This window comes from Amblyomma mixtum, chromosome 9 (assembly GCF_055824585.1).
Source record: "Amblyomma mixtum isolate Tamu chromosome 9, ASM5582458v1, whole genome shotgun sequence".
NCBI lineage: Eukaryota > Metazoa > Arthropoda > Arachnida > Ixodida > Ixodidae > Amblyomma > Amblyomma mixtum.
The window spans coordinates 80,885,471-80,901,141 of NC_143020.1; positions in this window are offsets into that span (position 1 = coordinate 80,885,471).

Below are 15,671 nucleotides of genomic sequence, written 5' to 3' on the forward strand. Positions count from 1 at the left end.
AATATGCAGCGCTCAAGCTGTTCCGCCTAGAGACAGTGTAAACTTTTACTGCTGGCATGATGATACCGAGGAAATTTGCTTTTATTGGGTAAGCAGGGAGCCACAGCTCCCACCTAGTTTGCTGTATTTACTGCCGAAAAAAAAAATAACTGCTAATTCCTACCTTGCGATAGTCAAGGGAACTTTCTCAGAATTTTTGTGCGCCTGATAAGTATTATGCGGGATTATCGGGTGCACCGCAAGAACCAGTTAGGCAGACGCCCCCACGAAACTGATTATCTGGGACTCTTGTGCACTGTCAGACTCGGTAATCCATTTAAAGCAAGAAATTGTCTCTTTAAACGTCCACATGCCATGGAAGAAAAGTAATGATGGTTAGCTGCTCCATTGCGAAGTTAGGAGCCCATTGTACAAGAAAGTTGGAATTCTAGTGCTTCTTTTCTCGGGGAAAGGAAGTGGAGCGTATAATCACATCACAGTGACGCCACGAAGGAACCACTCTAAAACCTGTCCTCACGCCTGTGTTGTTTTCTCGTCATGGCCGTAAAAGAAATAAATAATTTACTCGGCACCATTATTTCTCAACCTCTTCTAACGTGCAAGCGCTGTAGAGAGCCCAAATTGAAGGTTCTAGTCTGCAAGTGGGCGCTCATATATGAGCATGCAATAATCGCAATATGGAAAAGAAAATCTGCGGCTTTAGGAAAGAGAGCAGAAAAAGAAGTTTGTGTAAGAGAAGAAATTCGATACAATCATCTGCTAGCAGAGATTAACAAAGTGGGCGTGACATGCAATCTAAAAAAAGAGATAACTAGTGGTCTGTTAGGATAATAGAGGCGTACCAAGAAAAGGGTGGTGTAACCTTGAGCGTTGACTGGCTAGGATAACTCGGTCATGCCAGGTGCAAGGCGTGGCTAATCAGTTTCATCGCACTGGGAGGAATCCTAGATGACAATGACGGCGCTGGCAGGCTAGAAGATGACATTTATGGAGCGGTGATGACGATTATGATGGCAGTAATTGGGATAGTGCTCCTGATACTGGTAAGAATTTTCAAACTGGTTGCTGTAAATATAGCTTCTCGTTGGGACTAAAGTATCCATTTTTTTTATAGACAGAAAGAATGAATTCCTCAGAGATATGGCACTAATATCAGTACCCGTGCTGCAGAGCCCAGTCGTATTCCTAAAAACGTTAGTGAAGCAAAAAGAAAGAATTCAAAGACAATACATTAAGTATTTGAATTTGCCTTCGTGAATTACAAAAATTAAGGCGCGCACAGCCTATATTTATACAGATTGGGCATACTTTTTTTTTTCTTTCGAATAACTATAGAGTGCACATTTGGGCACCGAACGGTCTATACGCCAAACACGGGTTACAACCCGTCCATGTGTGTTAGTGACCTTGACACTGGATGTTGAGCTGAACGTCCGCGGTTGGAATCTCGGCCGTTGCGGCCGCGTTTCGATGCAGGCAACAGGCAAAAATTTCCCCAGTGCTGTGGGATGCCAGTGTACGTTACAAAACTTCAGGTCTTCGAAATCAACCCGTCCCCCTTACTGCGGCTTCCCTCCTAGCATGCTAGCCTGTTTCGAGCACCGCGGCGTTATACTCCACACTCGCTACATGATAGTCACGCACATACAAACAGTATGATTCCACTGTTTATAGATTCGCGGAGTTTAACTTCCTAAAATGACTCGGGCCTTAGATGGACGCGGTAGTAGAGGGCTCCAGAATATTTCGACCACTTGGGGTTCTTTAACGTTCACTGAAGTCACCCAGCACATGGGCGTCTAACATTTACCCTCCATTTCACCTCCTGCAAGGCCGAATATGCCCCCGGCATTTAAGAGACAGCTCTTGGTGCCTTGGTGAGCACGAGCAGCTTATCGCAAGCGCCGGAGTTGTGGACATATACACTACATCGACGTAATTTCTCATTATGTGAGCATTGTCAATCCACGCTCAAATGTATGGATTACCTGTAGTGCGCTCAACCATAATACAGGCGCCAAACAATGTTCACGGGATGCGACGGAACGCGAGCAAATGTAGTGGAGCAGTGACTTCACTTGAGCACGAATATTCAAGTTTAGGACGCACAAGAGTTAAATAGGCGGATGGTTTCACGGAAGCGGGTGCCAAACGCGTTATCTTTTAGATAAAGAAGAACACGGTTAGCATTGTTAGTTATGTTCGTTATGTGAGTGGTCTAAGAGAAATCCTGTGTTAGGCTGACCCCTGAATAGTTATATGAAGATGCGTGGGATATCGTGGAACTTCGAAGGGTGTAGTTGACGTGATATTAGAGTTGTTTTATTAGAGTTTAAAGGCAGCCAGTTGGCGCACCACTGTGCGCCCCATCGAAAACCCCAAAAACTTTCAAATGCCTTTAATCGATTAGCTTTCTATCCAAATAATTTGCCTCTACGCTCATGATCCTCGGAATGATTTTCAAGTTAGATGCAGACGGAGAGAAACTTGGCTCCTCCAGTATGAACCCAGTGTTACCTTCCATACTATTTTCGCGATTGTGAATTATGCCCTGTTTTTACAACAGACAGGAATGCGAACGGAGTGTTTCAGTTATTCCGATTTCTGGCTCCGGTGTTTTCAACAGCCATCAGGAACCTCACCTACACCGGCGCCTAAAGTAAACCATGGGGCCTGCGACATTCATTGCTTATTAAAACGCTTCTTCGTTTATAATGAACAAAAATTCCTCTCTCTATCTTTTTCCTACATATGCACCTGATTAGTTCCCCGAAGGGATAAGAGGTATCAGACAACAATGCGTATGCAACAACGGGTACATTGACTTGGAAGTAAAGCAATTTGGGCTGCATTGTTCGTCCGATGCCTACTCCGGAACATATGTATGGCTTGTGTACGTGTATGCGCACTTGACATCCACCATGGCTGTGCGCCGAATGCGACGGTTCTGGAGGCTTTTTTTATTTCACATAGAACAGCTGTTGCGCCTCGGGTTGGCTGGCTTCTGAGAGCTACATGTTCGTTCCCGGGCAGGAACAGGATGATATGAGATACTCGTCTTGCGCCTGTCACAGATAAAAAAAAAACTCAGATAGATCGACTCAGCTTCACGAATCTATACCAACAAAGGTATTATTGCGTACAGTTTTCAACAGTCTGCACTCCAAGATATCCAACTGAGGCATCTTGCGCAAAAACTGCACTTTAGAAATCAACACAAACGCTCAGTTATCAAGTGGGCCTCGCTCAGTTCCGCGCCCTATGATCAACCCGCTTTGGATGCAGTGAACTGGCTTCTCCAGCTGGCCGAAATTTTTAACTTTATTTCTGTCATCCACCTGAACATTTTTTTATGCTGGTTGGAAGCAACAGCATGATTCCGCATTGTTTGAAAATGGTTTTGAGGCACAATAAAGTGCGCTTAAGAGAACATTTTAGGCGATTTATATAAACAGGAGCAGGCGTCTAATTTCTGGCAAATGTTAATCATTTCGAAAGCTTTTTCTCACTCCCTTTAGAAGCAGGCATGTATACATTGTCACAGGGGGAGGAGGATACATGACACCTCATACTATGTTGCCATGGCGCCAGCAGCTTATTCGCGAAGTACTGATATCGAGAATCTATAGCTATGCGTTGCTTGACACTCACAGTGCATACCACGCGCTGTGCTGACCAGGAATACAAACCTCTGTGACGCATTCGGGGCTTTCTTAAGGAGCCCTACGTTCATGCGCTCCGAGGATCATGATAGAGAGTGTTTTGTCGTCACCAAACTGGTGTTACCGTGGTGACCCTTATGAGTGCACCCGAATGAACCTTATTGTGCCGTCCAACAGTTTATGACACAGGCTTGTCAGAGCTTAAGCTTTCTTCAGACCATTTGTTTAAACCAAGAACCCATAACCTGATAATATTTGCCGTCAAAGCCGTACCCTTTCTTTCACGCTGGAAAGCGCTGTAAACTGAAATGAGCAGGAAATCTTTCAAGGAAGGACACTTTCCGTTGACAAGAAGATTTTTATGGGGAGAGAGAGCCATCACGCAATTAGCTAGGCATATGCCATACAGTAAGCACCCACCTGACTTCTCGCCAAAAAGCCTAAAGATACCAGTCTTGGATCCGCCAGGCAAGCTTGAGTTAACGAACACTTAGAATAACGATAAACTGGTCGAGTTGTTTTGCTGGTAAAGCATACCGCCTGCTCGGCCTTCCTTTGTGTCGTCTCGCTTTTCTGCCCTATGTGTTACAACCAGCGCACACTGGCAGTTAAGAAAATCGGACCTGACGCCAAATATCTCAAAAGAAGTCTCTACCACCGCTGAGCACCATGACGCATTTTATTGGAAGCGCTGTAATCTCTTATTACTGCGTAGGCTGTAATGACGTCTTCAAGGTGTCGTCAGCACGCCTTTCTTGAGACTGAATGGATCATTGCCTATCCCAGCCTTAAACGCAGGCCCGCCTTTGAAATACTGACGAAAGCACTTCCCTAGATCACTTTTTTTCATCAAGGCCTCAAATATACGTGCAAACAGTTTTATCTCAGCAGCACGGGGTCGAAAAATAGCGCTGGCGCCATTGAAAACAAGGACATTGGACGCACTTGGACCCAGTGAACATGTGGAACCAGAAAGCCTAGACCCAGGAGGTGTGCGCTTTCAGAATGTCCTCAGCACTTCCTGGCCACGCGACTAAGCTGCCGCACTCCTGGTCCGCTAATCTACCGGTTTAGGGAAGCACCTTCCCCCTTTCCCCACCCGGATGCGTCTTGAGATAGGGAAAAGCTCTGAGTGCGCTGCCGGCTTAATGTTATAGCTGTTACCATCTCGTCTTGCGTGCTTTCCTATGCCTCGTATACTAACGGAAGTGGAGCTTCGTTGCCCAATCTGAGAGAGATTTATCGGATTTCTCAGCAGTGCTCAGGGACGCAGTCCAGGAAAACTCGGCGCGGCGTTCAGTGATCGAATATCGCAGTGAGGAAAAGTGCCAGCTTAGGAGTGCTGTTTTCCTTTACAACGTGGTGGGGATGCAATGGAGGGGGCTTTTCGTATTTTTCGATTTTTTTTTTTCAGACGCAAATGCCTGCGTCATATATAAGGTTTCCTTGAGATCTTTTGTTGCTATTTTGCCGAGGACTGCTCTTTGTTGCTTCTCTTCGGCTATTCTTTGCTCCCTAGAATGTCACATTAAGATGGTGTGGTAAACTGGGAAGAGACGAGCTGGAAAACTAAAATACGGCGAAAGGCAGTGCGCATTCTTTTTGCGCGTTCATATCAAGCGTACTCGTCACCGCTGGAGAATGTAGAAAAGTTCCGATGAATCGGAAACAATAATGCATCGCATAGCAAAGTCCGTTGTAATTGTCTTAAAAATTAAAAGGCCTATAAAAGAAGGCGATCTGGCTATCAGCGGTAAAAGCACACACCAGCAGAAAATTAGACAGTACGCACGACAAAAAAATCTCTTGCAATCCCAAATCGAAACCAATGATTGCCTATTTTGAGTTTGACTTCTAGCATTGTATTCCAAAACCAATGTTAATTTTGATGTTGATGTAACTTACTTGCAAGTAGCGCTCTTTGAATTTGTTACCACAATTGAATTTAAAGAACCAAATCAGGTAATTGTTACTCGCATGGAGGGTCTACCGTAGAGTCAGTACTTGTATGTATGCATAGGCGTCTTAGACGTGCACACTTTTATTTTAATGAGCAGGGAGCAGATCTTATACAGATAATTATTACGGTTCTAGTGCACGTGTGGAGAAAAAAAGCTGGAAAATATTTTTTCGGAATAAAGTGTACCATTTTAATACAGCTGCTGGACAGCTCTTCAAGTTGGAGAGCTAGAGTAGATGGAAAGGAAAAACAGAGACTGTAGCCCGAACATGTTCCAGAAGAATGCCTTCAGGAAAAGAAAAGAACAGAGACGGAAGAGAAAGCAAAGGAAAGGAGGATGCGCTCACTGCACAAACCTCAAGGAACTGGCACAATATTTTGATCAAGGCAGCAGCGATAAAAGAGAAAACAAAGAAGGAGGTAAAAAGCACTACTGGGGCTTAATTTTTGCCGCAAATTTTCCGGTGTGCATTAGAGGACAAGGAAAAAAACAACGAACCCTTCTCAGGTAAAAACACCCTAATATAGCATAAGGCATTCAAGCTGAGGTTAAGAAGCAGGCAGTACCACGTTAAGGCGCACGGTGCCAGGTAAGAGGCGCGATTTTTGTCATAAAAAATTACCCTTTAAATTATTGCAGCAGTCAGTTTCCCGAGTACGGAAGAATCTGTCGGCGACGTTTCATTGTGATCTGTGGAGTAGAAAATGAGACCACGTATAGTGATACGCCTACTCCACTAGCGCTTGAGTAAAATCTAAAGCAATTGGTGGCTATTTTGAAGACTGTTAGACATTACACAACACCACCGCCAGGATTAGCACAGTAGAAAATAACACGTGCCCATTTTAAACCTGTGAATTTAATTATTCTGGTCCTCTACTATAGAATGGAAGTCATTGCCAGCTGAGTGCCGTGTGATAGGGTACTCCAACACTTGTGACCTCAACTTCTTCTTTGTCTTCCCCTGGGCCAAATTAGGGTACTGCTTAAAATACCACCCCTTAAAATACACCTCGACATCGTCATCAAGCAGCCGGTTGGGCCCACGGCATGAGAATGGTCTCCCGTGTCGACTTTCAATTGTACTCATCGTGCACCCGACTTGAATGGTACGTCACACGAGTTTCCTAATTTCACCTACGCACGTGAGCCTCTACCTGAGCCAGGAATGTTTGTGTGATACTAGCAACTGTTGCTGAGACATATCACCATGTTCCTTTTCCCTCCTCAGGTGACCAAATCGGTCTCAAAACGCGGAACCTTTGTTATGGTTCTCATCTGAAAGTTTCCTAAAGTATCGTTCACAAAGTTTGAGACTGGATGTTGGTAACCGACTTCGCATAGCCGTTATGAAGTTTTAGCCACCAAGACAATTGGAACTCAGCTTCTTCCATCACCATTAATGTAGGAACTCTAGGCCACGGCAGCCAAGTTTGTTCAATGAATCGCAAAGGCACTGCTGTGCAGGCGTGGAACAATAGACTTAAACAGGGGGCTCTATTGGCTCCACTCTGAATTCATTTGCCAAAATACACGAAAGAGCTCAATTCCACGAACTATCACCTCAGCCGTTGCCTGCGTCAAGCTAAGCTGTCAGTGTTACAAAGTATTCAAGAAAGAAAGAAAAGAACTGCCTGTACACTGAAAAAAAAATGTAGCACAGCAATTCCTCTGCTATTTCCGTGCGGAGCGCTTTCTTTAATGCAATTTTGTCTGTTTTTTCTTTCTTCCTTTATCTAGCTCCATTCTCTATCCTTTCCCTGTTGTAAGGCGCGGCTTTTTTTTTTGTCCCATTCAGAAGTGCAAGCGGCCTTGTCTAAAGAAATCACTGAGCGCTTGGTGGACTTGGAAGATAAGCTCGACTGGGTAAGCCTAGGCCGCCAGAGACGGGAACTAACGGAACCATGAAATTTGAAGTTCTTGCTTAGTGAACTGAAAAAATCTCTTTGCTCTGAAGATTCTAAGGTCGCCAGCTTCTGGTGCATCTCGCGCAAAGGCAGCGAATGTGACCTTTTGCTGTTGTGGACGAACGGAAGTTCACCGAAACAAAACCACCCACTGTAACAAAGTGCTGACACACAAAACATTGACACCACGGAGAGAGTAACTGGGATTTAGATAAGCCTTTTCTCCAGGAACGTCACTTCAGCTTTTCTGGGTTTAAGCCTGTCCAAGTGCCTCGATTTTGATTGGCAGGTGGACGTAAGAGCATTGATAATAAATACACTTGACAGGATTTATTCTGTTGTGTGCGAAGCACATCGATAGCTTTAGGCAGCTAGTTTAAACGTGACGAATTTTTTAGGAATTTATCATTAATCAATCCGCACAGTGTTGCCATCGTTAGATCTGGTTAGCGTGGGCGCGGCAGAATTACAAAGGGCACTAGAACTACTTTCATGCTTTGAAGGAGAAAGAATTCATTTTTTTTAGTTATCATTTTTCCATCCTTTCCCACAAGACACCTACTATTAGCATAAAGACAACGCATACACTAGGTTCACTTTTATAAGCCAAGAAGTCATGCGTTCTTGTGGTCTATGGGTTGCGCAATCTCGCCATCAGAAGGTACTTGGTTCAATTCCTCAGACTTTCGGAAGAAATTATGCTCTTTTTCTGATAAATTCAATGGTGGTTTCCTGCACCACTTTTCTAGGACGCCTACAACGAAGCCGAGTTTCGTTTTTAATAGGCCACGTAAGATGCTCGCCTTTACAGTAACTGGGACTGACCTTTCGCGCATGCGTCTAGGTCGTTTAGAAACCTCCGTCACCCGCTTGCCTTTGACTGTGGGGTCTACTTGGCGCCACCGGAGTTACTGAGCCTTTGTAGCGCGTCCTCGTTCCATCTTCATTTCGACAAACTCTAGGTGCTGTGACGTGACGTGACATTGAGCATTGACGTCGTATGGATTTACTTCTTCCGTGTCGACTGACTACGCTCGCGTTACGCGTCATTCGTGCTATATATCCGGCGACTACGTCCTCGCCAACCCTACACGCCATTGGTCGCATGTGAAGAGACAGTGGCGCACTCCTGCTGACCGCCGCGCACTAGTTTTCGTAGGGACAGTTACATTACCCGCAGTCTCGCCGTTTCGCTGTAGGCCTTCGGCGCCACTTGTGCGCATGCGCGCGAAGCCGAGTGACGTCACAGCCGCGCAGCTGGTGCACCGCGCCGCTCGCCTCCGACCGAGAGGTGCCACCGAGTGACGTCACAGCTGCTGGCAACACGCGCCGACGCCGCTCGCCTCCGACCGAGAGAGACTGCGCAGGCGCGATACGCAGCTGGCGCGCCGTGCTCTACTGCGCATGCGCAGAAAGGGGAGGAGGAGGGTCGCGGTGTACAAATGATGGTGATGCGGCGGTGGAAAAAACACACTGTCATGGCGGCCAAAGAAAGAGAGGCCGACTCTGTGCGTAGTATTGAAGAAGCGTAGCTTGTTGGGCCAGTTGGTGCATGGTATGTAGAAAACCAGCGAAAAAGACGCATTCACAAGGAGGAGAAGTACACAGGACAACGCTGGAAATTCCAGCGTTGTTCTGTGTACTTCTCCTCCTTGTGAATGCGTCTTTTTCGCTGGTTTTCTACATACGACTCTGTGCGGCGTAGGAGACGGGAGAAACTCGAGTCGTCTGACCATGACGATAAGCAAAACAACTAGACTTAACCACAGATATACCGTACCTCTCGATACGTATATCCTGGCATAGCTGAGCTAAGCCAGTGCTATTTTTTCCTCTCCCAGTGGAGAAAGCGGCTACTTATTCTTGAGAAAAGTCGTACAAACTATTATCAAACTACAAATTATTACAAACTATTATCAATGTAATTGAATGCCCTGAGGCAATAAACATCGCATTAAAAAATATAACCTGTGCATTCTTTTTCCTTCAGATGATCTGCGAAGTGGTCAGCGTACATATTTAACTCGGATTTGTTGACAAAGACTGATTGGACCTGATGCTAGCGTGCTGAGCAAACACGTATACATTTAGAAGAACTTCTGTTTGGGCTAGATGGTTTATTCTACTTTCGAGTACGTATACATTGGCAATGTTTTAGGCATCAAAGAACAACATCTTTTTGTCCACTGCTGTATTGCTCTGTGAACGGGGTGCTGGCCTTTGTGAAGCCGTTACAGGCTTTTTGCTAGCACCCCGTAGCATCACGAGTGTTGTAACATTATTGTAGATGCTAAATAAATTTGAATCTGAATTTGAATTTGAACTGCTGAATCGGCGTGAGGGCATTAAAACAAATCGATGTCTTTCGAAAATTTCCGAGCACTCCGATAATACTCTGACGACGTAAATATTTCCGTTGTCAGGCTTGTATTCTAAGCACAACCCAAACGCAGACTTCAAGATGACCCAAGGGCGTGCTAAACATTATTCGTATTGCTTTATTTCAGAAGTGATCAAAATTGCGAGATGCGTTATTTTTTTGCTTCAAATAGGGCATCGAAACACATGGTTCAGGTTCTGATCTTAGACATGGGATTAGAAATTTATTTATACTCTGCGCAATTCGACGTCGAGAAGAAACGGGTAACTGTGATGATATCGCTGCTATGAAGCGTACAAATGCGACCCCAAGTAAAGAGATAGTCTATACGGCTAACGCGATATAAATAGTGAAATTTCCACTGATATATGGCTTTGCAGTGCTGGTGCAGGAGCTAGTGCGCTATGTGTATGAAATGTTACCATCTTAAGTAATGTGCTTCAGGACAATGTTAAATGGATAGATAAGAGGGAGGTTTTTGTCGTGCAGCTAGTGTAGTTAGACTGATGACGACTTTTATGATCATGAATGTGCTTCGCGGACCGGTTTGCCCCTTTCAAAAATCGTTTAGCTTAGAACTTTGAAGATCAAGATGAAGCAGTCGGTAGAGGTAAAAGCAAGATTAAACTTTCAAAATAGAACTTACTTATCAGGTGGCCCATCGGCTTTTTGTTGATAGGAGCCGGGAATTGGGAAGTCTGGGCTCATGTTATTCTAAAGATAATGGTTTCCCATATGAACCGCAACCAAGCCATATGTTTCAAGGTACCAGAACTACGGGCAGAGAGCAGCGATCAGCCTTGGCAGCAGCTTATTCCATTGTTTCGCTTGTTAATGACGCTGGAGAGGCTAGGAGGGTAGTCGCAATGAAGAAATAAGGAAAGTACAGAACTTTTGTTGCCGCCATGACTGCGATGCTCATCGCTGGTAGCTGAACAACAACCAACATAAAAAAAATGGAGCAAGAGTGCAAGTGTAAAAGAATAAAATGAGGCCTGCAGGAGAGAAGGCATAGATCATTTCTTATTCAACCTTCTGTACAACTGAAAAGCTATGGATCTTAACACCGACCCCGCCAGCATGCTTGTGAACGAAGCTCGAGAAGAGTGTCTCAGTCAAGGTATCTAAATTTGCATACTTAAATGCGGGAACTCTGCAGCGAATAATCCCTATACCAAATCTGGGGTTAAACGAGAAAAAAAAGCGCAATTTGGCACAATGCACAAGCATGCACTCAGAACGGGAAGTACTTAGTTCCTATTTGTATTTATATGACAATTTAAAGGCTTAAAAGAAAGTCTCTGCTACGCATGAGAAGAAATGGAAATGAAAGATGTCATAAAACAACTGAGTTGAAGTTGAATTGAATGAACTATTACCTTCAATATGTCCATAAAAGTACCTTACAATTTTACCACGCTTGCCTCAAAAACGAAAATAATCCTGGACTCTATGACGCTTGTAAAAAACACGTAATGTAAATTTCGCTGGCTTAAATCCGTAATCTTTGGTTACGCTGGAAATTGTGTCATCGTGAAGGGCGTAGCCAGTTCCATTGCTTTTGAAACGGCAAAGAGCAGGAAAGTGCAATTCACTTCAGGGCGCATTCGTGCAACAGAATTTAATTCCAGCCAGAAGGCGGTACTCGGTATGCCGTGTTTATTTTTAATAGAAACGGGGCTTACCAACTTACTAATTATTTTATTTTTTAGTTTTGTCTCCTCAATCAGGCCTTTCCACATCCACTTCCTATTCTCACGTTTGCGGAAAAATGTAATCTTAATCCATGAATTGCTTCTCTTCGAACTACGCTAATGACTTCCCCTGATATTCCTAGTGCCTCTGCCATAGTCGCCTACGACCTGATGTCCAGCCTTGTTCTTGCCTACCTTTTCAATGAAATCGCCTATAAATACAGTGTACTGTGTTTCACTTTGCTCAGTGTCGATTCGATGTCTTTATAGAAGGTTCCAAAGGTGTGGTGATTGTGACCGGATGTAGACGCGTATCCCGTGCCACCTTCAATTTGTACCTCTTATTAGCTTAATCACGATTACTGCCAACCGCTCGTTAGTGCTATAAACTTACTCTTTGACGCCACCTATATGCTTATTAATCAAATAATTACCTTCATTACCGAGCTTTGCTAACCAGTAAGCGCCCATGGGTAGCAGTGGAAATTCTGAGCAAAACAACGCAATGTTGGCTGGAATATGTTTTGCTCACTTCGACCGGCGATAGGCGCAATTGAGGTTACCTCGCTAGCCTCCTTTCTTGGACGCGCGTGACCTTAGATAAAGGTTCTATCGTTTATCTCATGTGTTTAAATGTAATATCTTTTTGAAATCTAAACTTATCAACTCGTTGAATTTAACGGAATATCGTGGATTTTTTGTTGCCGCCCAATTTATATTGGCTTAGTGTTATTTCTCGAAGGATGGCGTCACTGATGTTTACGTTGCGTAGGAAGACCCGCACAGATATCCGCACTGCAGTTGCAAACCGCTAAAGCTGTAGGACCCATAGCTAAGCTGCTATTAATACAGGTCGCGGAAAACATGGTGCGCTTTCGTGCCAAGAGTGCGGGCTTTCAGCGTCCAGGAGACAGGAAGGTGAGTGGGTCGGCATTTCGTAACTCACATGGTCCCTCTTGGCAAACGTACCTGAGGAATGTTTTTAATGGGATCCGCATACGTGTACCCTACTCCTGCGCTCTCTAGCCCGTCAGAAGCAGGCATCATAAGGCTAATTGAGGCAGAGATCGTCCGACTAGTAAACACACAGATACGCACGCACGCACGCATGCACGCACACACAAAGTGAAGTGCAGGAAATGGGTAGACACACACAACGAATCAGAGTGGCCACCCACACATTCAGGCCCTCAGGGATACTGCAGTGCTAAGAGCACGGCACTTTTACAGGGCGGAAATGCTCTGCACTAAAGTGTGACTGTCAGCCCGGCACAGAAAATCTGCAAACTTGTGTAGACCACTCGGTTTCTATTGTGGTATGGGAAACTGTACGGATGTCTGAACAGGCCCTAAAATCTTTCAGTTGCACAGAGATGCTGAGGGAGTACCGGGGCTTCGCGAAGTAATGATTCCGGTTCTGTTATTCTGCTACCGTGTCTACTCACCACCTACATCCACGAAACCATTTCCTGAACCTATGCTTAGCGGCATGCACGTAGAAAAAAGAGCGCGCATCATGCCACCATAGAGAATAGGCGCCGGATGTTGAAGAATAGGTACCAAAGCGGGCGGTGTTTCTCATAAATTGCTTTGATGCGGAAACATGACAAAGAAGAGATCAGCAGTTTTGAAACCACTAATGCGGTGCCAGCAAAGGTATGGAGAATCCAGCTTTGCAGCAACAACTGGAAAAGGCCCTTTTTTCTTGCGTCAGGGAGGCGTCGCTACAACAGATCACATTTGAGATACAATTCACCTACCAACGAGGTAGTTCGAGCGCTTGTCGAATAGTGTGCATCCATGCAGTGTTGCATTTCTCGGTTGCAGTGAACTAGAAGACAAGGAACTGTGAATGAGAAGGAGATACAAAGCGCTAACTTTCTTCAACTTTGCTGAAAAAAAAACAACTATTTATGCATGCTACATTGCTGTAACACCAGACGATAAGCGTGTAATCAATTAGAACCAAGGTGATCGCCTTCGAAGATCATTACCTTGGAATGGAGGTGGTTATCATTCCATTTCATTATACACATGTCGTTTGATGTCCCCACAAAGTCGCCTGAATAAATATTTGTGCCTTTTCTCAACAAATTTGTTGAAAATTAGCGTTCTGTTTCCTTCGCGTTCAACGGCGCTTGCCTTCTGATGGGCTCTACTTCGAATATATTAACCAACAAGCACACGTTTTGGCGTTACCGTAGTTCTGCACCGTGGCACCCTAGTGTAGAAGTGTCTGATAATTGTCTGAGAATAAGTGTAGAAGTGTCTGATTGCTCAGCTAAGAGCTGAGCAGCTTTCAAGCTGGTTTGCAATGGCAGTACCAAAAAAAAAAATACGATGCCACTCGCTCCCAGCTCTGTGAACCATGAACCGATCAGATCAGACAGAAGTCTGAGCGCATGATAAGTCCTTCCTTCACAGCCCTTTTTCATCCGCTGACTTTGGGGATGGAAGGTCGCCATCTCTTACTAGCAGCAATATGTGTTGTACAGTCACGAGTAAAAATGGGTTGCGCGATGGCGTCACGCCGCGGTGAGAATGAGCCCGCACGGCTGGCGCGGAACCTTGTTTTACACATGGCACTTTTGTCATTGGCGTGTTCATAACCGCAGCGCCGAGAGTTGGTATCTGCCGGTCCTGTGCCACGTCCCTAGTGCTATTTTTTTACATGAGACTACTCTTCCGCGCCTACGTGTATGCGATGTAGCAGGTCTTTGTGCCGGTAAGACACATTTCATGCAGTGCACATTAAGCGATTAAAGTAAAGCACCTTTCTGCATCATCAGGAAACACGCATCAAAAAGGGAAGGAGTCTCACAGAACAGCGGAGGGCGGAAACCAAAAGGTGCCAGTAATTGTAGGGGCCGAACCATACCAGTACGGAGGCATTGGGAAAAGTTTATGTCAGTTTCTGGTATGTTTATGGCTTTTTAGAATAAAGGCAAGGCCATCCGTTAATATAAAGATGTATGTGGCTCCCAATCAGTGGATTAGAAAGCCACCGCGTGGCAACCCTCAGTGTAAATAAATATCCAGTTAGATGCTTCTTGCACCTGCAGAGATGGATGCAACATCACTGGAATCACCTAAAATACGAAGATTAGCACAGTACTCTGCAAACGTCAACTGAGATCATGTTCAAAATTCGAGTATACTTTGAGTATGGAAATATTAAGACTAAGGTCCGTCCACTAACCTCGCTATTAATTGGCCACTCGCAGAGAAACAAAGAGATTGGCACTCTGAGTTGAGCTTCCGGTCTTCGCAGGGAAGTTTCAACGCATCCTGAAAGCACTGAGTCGTCGTAGGTCTTTAGCTTCAGTAGAGCGGAGAAAAACTAGCATTAAACTGGTTTCAACTTATTCTTTATTCTAGATGATATTTAAATGCACGGTAATCTCTGTGTGCAGGAGGAGCCGGCACAAATACAGAATTGCTCCCCGCGTTGTGGATAAGATGAAATAACTCTTCGCTTTCAGCACTGATGCGGCCTTCAAAACATTAGGAGTTGGCGTGGGAAGGAAGCGCTGTACACACCACATGCTGTTATTGCAGTGGTACCAGGAGACTCGGGAAAACCGTAAACCTACTCACTGCACAACGTCCGTTTATCCGGAGGCACTCAATAAACCCCATGTGTACATGTGCCTTTGGAATGCATATTGTTCTCCATTGTTGCTTCGGTTTCTTTCAGAGATGGCATCTAAACGTCCGGCAGCTTCTGTTAGAACAAACGAGCTGCACCAAGAGCAAAAACAAAGCTTGTTTAACTTTCTTTTTTTGCTTTCCATTCCGTTCCTTTCGATGACTTGCAACCTCCACGGCTTCGAAGTGAGACGCCTTCCGACATTTCAAGTGAATAATTTTTTTTCATGTTCTCTCTTGATAAAACACCGCGCTGAGAAATTCAATATCTTTCGACCCCGTCTGTTTACTGATGTAAAGATGTAAACCTCTGTCCAGGCCTCCAGGCCTCTGTTTACAAATGTAAACAGTGACCTGGACAGCCCACCATCAATAGAAGGAATAGGACACAGATTTTATTAGCTTTATAGGTCAGAAGA